Source organism: Euprymna scolopes, chromosome 42 (genome assembly GCF_053919585.1).
Source record: "Euprymna scolopes isolate OS-2025 chromosome 42, ASM5391958v1, whole genome shotgun sequence".
NCBI lineage: Eukaryota > Metazoa > Mollusca > Cephalopoda > Sepiida > Sepiolidae > Euprymna > Euprymna scolopes.
In genome coordinates, this window is record NC_136523.1 from 36,779,820 (window position 1) to 36,786,436 (window position 6,617).

Sequence of the window (6,617 nt, forward strand, 5' to 3'; positions counted from 1 at the left end):
GCACTAGTCCCATCTCCACCCCTGATATATATGTATATGTAATGAATGAATGACACAAGTCTATATTCAAATGTTCATGATGTTGACCGTCATATAATTTATTCCTTTGATTCAGTTGACATTTACAATTCTTGACAGTATCTGTTTCATAGCGCAAAATCAATCACTTAATTATTATATCAATCAGTGAATCTATTTTGTCCTTAACTCATTAGAAGAAATAGCAACAATCAATCCGTCAAAAGGAAATAAAGTGTGATTTGACATGATTAAGAGTTAAAATGGCGTAATGTAAACATAATATTGAAGGTATTTGCAGCTTCTCTTCCAATGTTCGGATTTCAATCATGTCAAATCGAACTTTATTTCCTTTTGATGGATTGATTGTTGCTTTTTCTTATGAGGTGTTATATATTAAGCGTTACTCACTTTCGATGTACCAATAGTAATGGATTCAAAAATCTTTCTCATAAATAAAGTATTTTTTATAATGAAAATTTTTTAAAATAAATTTTGAAAAAAATCTCAATGAATGCCTTTTATTTGATTCTGGAGCATATATTGTGTAATGTAATAATTCTCACTACATATTGTTTCGACTTGGAACTAAAAAGTCTGCAAAATTATGTCTTTGCTGCATATTTTGTCACCTACTTATAAAATTTTTACCTTAAAACCTTAGGAAAACATAATTTTGGACAACTTGCATGGTCCATGCAACCGACACGCTCTGTCACTTTTTCTCGTTAAGTCGTAGTCCGAATTGACATAGCGCAAAATCAATCATTTAATTATTATATCAATCGGTGAATCTATTTTGTCCTTAACTCATCAGAAAAAATAGCAACAATCAATCCCTCAAAAGGAAATAAAGTGTGATTTGACATGATTAAGAGTTAAAATGGCGTAATGTAAACATAATATTGAAGGTATTTGCAGCTTCTCTTCCAATGTTCGGATTTCAATCATGTCAAATCGAACTTTATTTCCTTTTGATGGATTGATTGTTGCTTTTTCTTATGAGGTGTTATATATTAAGCGTTACTCACTTTCGATGTACCAATAGTAATGGATTCAAAAATCTTTCTCATAAATAAAGTATTTTTTATAATGAAAATTTTTTAAAATAAATTTTGAAAAAAATCTCAATGAATGCCTTTTATTTGATTCTGGAGCATATATTGTGTAATGTAATAATTCTCACTACATATTGTTTCGACTTGGAACTAACAAGTCTGCAAAATTATGTCTTTGCTGCATATTTTGTCACCTACTTATAAAATTTTTACCTTAAAACCTTACGAAAACATAATTTAGGACAACTTACATGGTCCATGCAACCGACACGCTCTGTCACTTTTTCTCGTTAAGACGTAGTCCGAATTGACATAGCACAAAATCAATCACTTAATTATTATATCAATCGGTGAATCTATTTTGTCCTTAACTCATCAGAAGAAATAGCAACAATCAATCCGTCAAAAGGAATTAAAGTGCGTTTAAAATTGGAAGAGAAGTTGTAAATACCTTATGTTTCCATTACGCCATTTTGAATTTCAGAAATTCTAAATATAGTGAAAAGTCACAGGGAGCAAGGTCTGGACTATAGGGTGGGCGAGGAACTGTCTTGATACTCATCTTAGTCAAATAGTCTGTGACAAGGATGGAGTTGTGGACTGGTAGATTCATGCAAATCTTCAGCATCTGCAGTTCCTTACGAATAATTGTGTGTACAGTTCCCACACTGACATCAAATTGTGCACTAATTGTCTCTATAGACACACAGCGGTTCTTATCCATGAAATTCTTTATTTGGCCAATCAACTCTGGTGTTGTGACTTCCTTACTCCTCCCACACCTCTCATCATCCCTCACAGATTCTCTGCCTTCCTTGAATCTTTTATGCCACTCAAAAACTGATGATCTATTATGCAAGATGGTCCAAAAGCAGTCTGAAGCATTCCATACGTTTCTGTGGCATTTTTTGCAAGTTTAAAACCAAATTTTACTGCATATCGTTCTTCTAAAGTGCCCTCATATCCAGATTGCATTTTTGAAATTAACCAGCTGTGACAATCAGGCTTTAGTAGGGTGTATTCCAATTCCTGAGTTGCTGTTCATTTGAACCTGAAATCATATGTACTCAGCAGAGTTCATAAATTGTGTAAGTTCTTTGTATTATTTGGATCCTTCGTACAAATGTTCTCATCTTGAGTGTCATTTTTCACAATATTTCGATCAGTGTAATCTTTGACCATCTTGAAGTCTTTGTTGCTGGTGTTCGAGTAGTCATACGTCAAGTCGCTAAAATTTGACCTGTCACTGTTGAGTATGATATTAACAAGCCTGTGAGAAACGACAACGCCATGGTCAAATGCATCTGCTCTTTAACAAGGCCAATAGCCATTAGTCGCGTGCTCTCGTGTAATGAATGAATGCGTGAATGTAGGATTGACATGAAATTCTTAAAGATAAACTAAAATGACCGAAAAATGGGGCTGAAATGACTTAAATAAATAAAAAGTAAATGACTTGGAATGACTTTAATGAACTTAAGGATTAATTGAATGACCTTAAGAATGACTTGAATGCTTAAAAAATAACTGGAATCCTTAAAAAACAACTTGAATGATCTGGAGAATCACTTGAATGGCTTTGAGACTGACTGGTTGTAAAGTGGGTGATCATTTTACATTAAATTAATACAGAAAAGTGATCCCCCACTTTATATCACAAAGTTACAAACATAAGTACAGCATGTAGTAAGAACAGATACTACACTTTGATCTTGGCCAAAAGGCCAAGAAAAGGGTATTTATTTGCCCCCCCCCCTGAGCAAATTAAGCACAAGGCCAATTTTTAATGTGAGGAGTGAAGGGGAAATGGGGACCAACGCCCTGGGGAGTAAAGGAGCTGGATAGTAACAATTGGTATGAAGGGTTGGTATTTATTTGCTCCCCCACCAAGCAAATTAGGCCAAATTTTAATGTGAGGAGTGAAGGGGAAATGGGGACCAACTCCCCAGGGAGAAGGGGAGCTGGATAGTGACAACTGGTATGAAGGGTTACCCCTACATTGACCAAAGTCTTATATGTGGAGCTGCCCCCACATATGGTCTTTGCTTGCAGTATCTGCCGGAACAGATACTACACTACCAAAAAGCTAAGAACAGCATCTATTAACAACAGACCTTTGATCTTAACCAAAAAGGCCAAGCACAAAAGTGTTACGGACAGACTGATCAACCGACGGACTAACGGAGTGACTTATAGTCGCTTGCACGCAACTAAAAATTATGGACAAGAAGTGTATGGCTGACCTGAGACAATGGATGGCAACCTTTAGCAACACAGGATATGATCGTAATGTCCTTTGATGTCGGAAACAAATACTGTGGCCAACCAACATCAAGGCTTACCTCCACACTGTAAACATCACAGAGCATCTGATCAATGATCGTAATGCCTGAAGAGCGACCATCAACACCAACAGTGATACAACAAGAAGGCGTCCAACCTCAGCAGATGGGAACAGAAGAGGTCAAACCATGCACTATGAGTCATAGTAGTAGTAGTAGTAATGTTGGGACGATTAATTGGAATCGGGAATCGGAACTTTTTGAGGTATTGGAATCGATATCGGAATCAGAAAATTTTGTGTCTATTTCCCGATGCCAAAAACGATTCTTTTAATTGTCTTTTTTTTTTTTTTTTTTTTGATTTTGTTTAAAAGAAAAATCTTCCACTGCTGGTAGCAATGTTAAAATGATAAATATTTATTGATTTTTTTTAAACTACTTGTAAAACTAAAATCTATAAATCACCCTCCCCATCCCATGCACGCATAAGTGTATTTTGACGTAAGAGAAAATATCTGCACATTTAACATGTGTTTTTATTGTAATCGGCAAAAAAATAGCAACTTTGTAGTTAAATATTGAGAGAATTTTTAAAGAATCAGAATTGGTAAAAAAATATTGGAATCGTCCCATCACTAATAGATACCAGACCACTTTATCAAATTGTGATGCTGTTCCTTCTCTGAAGAAGCCCGGAGATGCAATGACACCTCGGACATTTCCTTTCACTTTTTGTCAGTTTTTTAATCTTTTATAATTTTCATACATTTTACGATTTTTCATACATTTTATAACCCTAACCGGATCATTTTCTGAAGAAGTCCAAAAACGCAACAACACCTCAGAAATTTTCTTACATTTTACAAGTTTTCATACATTTCACAATTTGTCATACATTTCACAATTTGTCATGCATTTCACAATTTGTCATACATTTCACAATTTTTCGTACATTTCATAATTTTTCATGCATTTCACAATTTTTCGTACATTTCATAATTTTACATGGTTTTTCAAATCTTGTTTATTTTATAAATTCCTTGGAAATCAATTTCGTGTGTGTGTGTGTGTGTGTGTGTGTGTGTGTGTGTTGAATGGGAATTGTTTTGCCAACTGGATTGAATTATTTTTTTCTTTTTATCGTGCCCCTGACTTATGTTAAGGGGGAGCATAAGCTAGGATTTTTCTTTTTTTTTTTTTTCTTTTTACACCATTTTAAATTTTTCATCAATTTTTCCATCCACATTTCTTAAAAAGTGCCACATTTCTTGGAAATAGCCTTTTTGGTATTTCTAGAAAGTTATATTCCCTTAAAACGCTATCCAGTTAGAAACTGCTGTCTCTGAAATCGGTGTTCATTTTAAGTTATATTTAAATAATAAACTGATCACCAATTCTAAATTTATTTATAATTTTTTACCCACGAATTTATCTGAGTGTTTGCATGTAATCGTCTATAAAAGTAGAATCTCAGGTTCTTGTTCAGAATTCCCCCATGTTAAAAAAATATTTCCTTCCACTTTTTGTCACTTTGTTAACCTTTATTTTCATACATTTTATAATTCTTCATACATTTCATAATTTTCATACATTTTATGATTTTTCATACATTTCATAATTTTCATATATTTAATACATATTTTAATATGTGGTACATTCTTTTAATATTTCCTTTTTTTTCTTTTTTTTTTTTTACATATTTCACAATTTCCATATATTTTCATAAATTTTTATAATTTACAGAATAAATAAGTAGTAAATGCTTCAAAGTTTTTTTTTTCTTTTTAGGAAAGGGAATTTACATTAAAAAAAAAAAACGAGGAAAACAACATTTGAAAAACAATGAAATAACATTTTTTAAACATTTAAAAAAAAAATGTAAATTTTTTTTTATCTCTTTTTTTGAGAAGTAAAAGAAAAAAATTGGGGGGGGGGTAAAAAAAAAAAAAGCAAAATAATTCAACAAAAAATTATTTTATACAATAGAACCTCTATATTCGAACAAACCTCGGTGCAACAATTTCTTTAATCTTTTTAAATGACTCAATAAATTTTTTTAAAAGTGCAGGTTTGTATTACTATACACATAGATTCGAAAAAGTTGTCAAAAAAAATAAAATATATAACAAATAAATGTTATCAAAGGCAAGATAAATTACTTTTTTACCTAACTGGATAATCTTTTAGCGCTTTTATTTAATGTACCATATTCATTCAGCTCAAAGAACATAGTGTTTACCAATGTATTTGAAAATTTAATAAATAGCGCCAAACTCTCTGTTGAACACGTTAAGTTTGGGAAAATGAGCTAAACATAAAAATATATACAAAATACTGTTAGAAACCTGCTCAATATATGTTACTATGACATAGGCTGACATTTATTCTGTGGGGTTTTAACAGTATTTTGTATATATTTTCATTTTTAACTAATTTCCCAAAACTTACCATGTTAAACACTGTATGTTTTTCGAGCTGAATAAACATGTTGCATTAAATAAAAACACACAAAAATTATCCAGTGGGGTAGAAAAGTAACTTATCTTGCCTTTGATAACATTTATTTGTTATATATTTGTTTGTTTTTTGACAACTTTTTCGAATCTATGTGCATAGTAATACAAACCCAAAAATGCTTCTGCATAAAAACATTTAAAAATACCTTTAAAAAAATGAAAACTAATGCTCCTACAATTTTTTTGAAAACTGTCTGCATAAACAAACATTACTTCAATAAACAACTGTAACAAACATCGGCCATATGGTACGGAAACAACAACAAAAACAACACTCTTCCCTGCAGTTCATGAACTTGCGACATTAAACCTTTGCAGTTTATTTTTTTCCAATTCCAATGTTTGACTTTTTTTTATAAATCTTGACACTGGCCTGAAATAATAGTAGCAAAATAAAACTAAATTAAATAAAAATAAAAAAAAGTAAGCTTTAAAAAAATCGAAAAAAATTAAAATTAAATTTTTTTTTAAAATTTTAATCACAAACAATTTAAATTTTAAAAAAAAATTAATTAATTTTTTTTAAATAAAAATAATTAAAATTAAAAAAAAATTAAATTAGAAAAATAAAATAAAAATTAAATAAAAAAGTAAGCTTTAAAAAAACAATTTTAATTAAAAATTGAAAAATTTTTTAATTAAAACCAATTTAAATTAAAAAAATTAAATTGGTTTTAATTAAATTAAAATTTGATTTAAATTGTTTTTATTAATTTTTTTAATTTAATTTTTTATTTAAAAGA

The 6,617-nt window shown here is 30.7% G+C and overlaps 1 pseudogene; it reads right to left on the reverse strand.

Annotated features, from left to right (window-relative positions):
* Positions 1-2,634: 2,634 nt before the first annotated feature.
* Positions 2,635-2,813, reverse strand: LOC145267262 (U2 spliceosomal RNA; annotated as a pseudogene).
* Between the last annotated feature and the right edge of the window lie 3,804 nt (positions 2,814-6,617).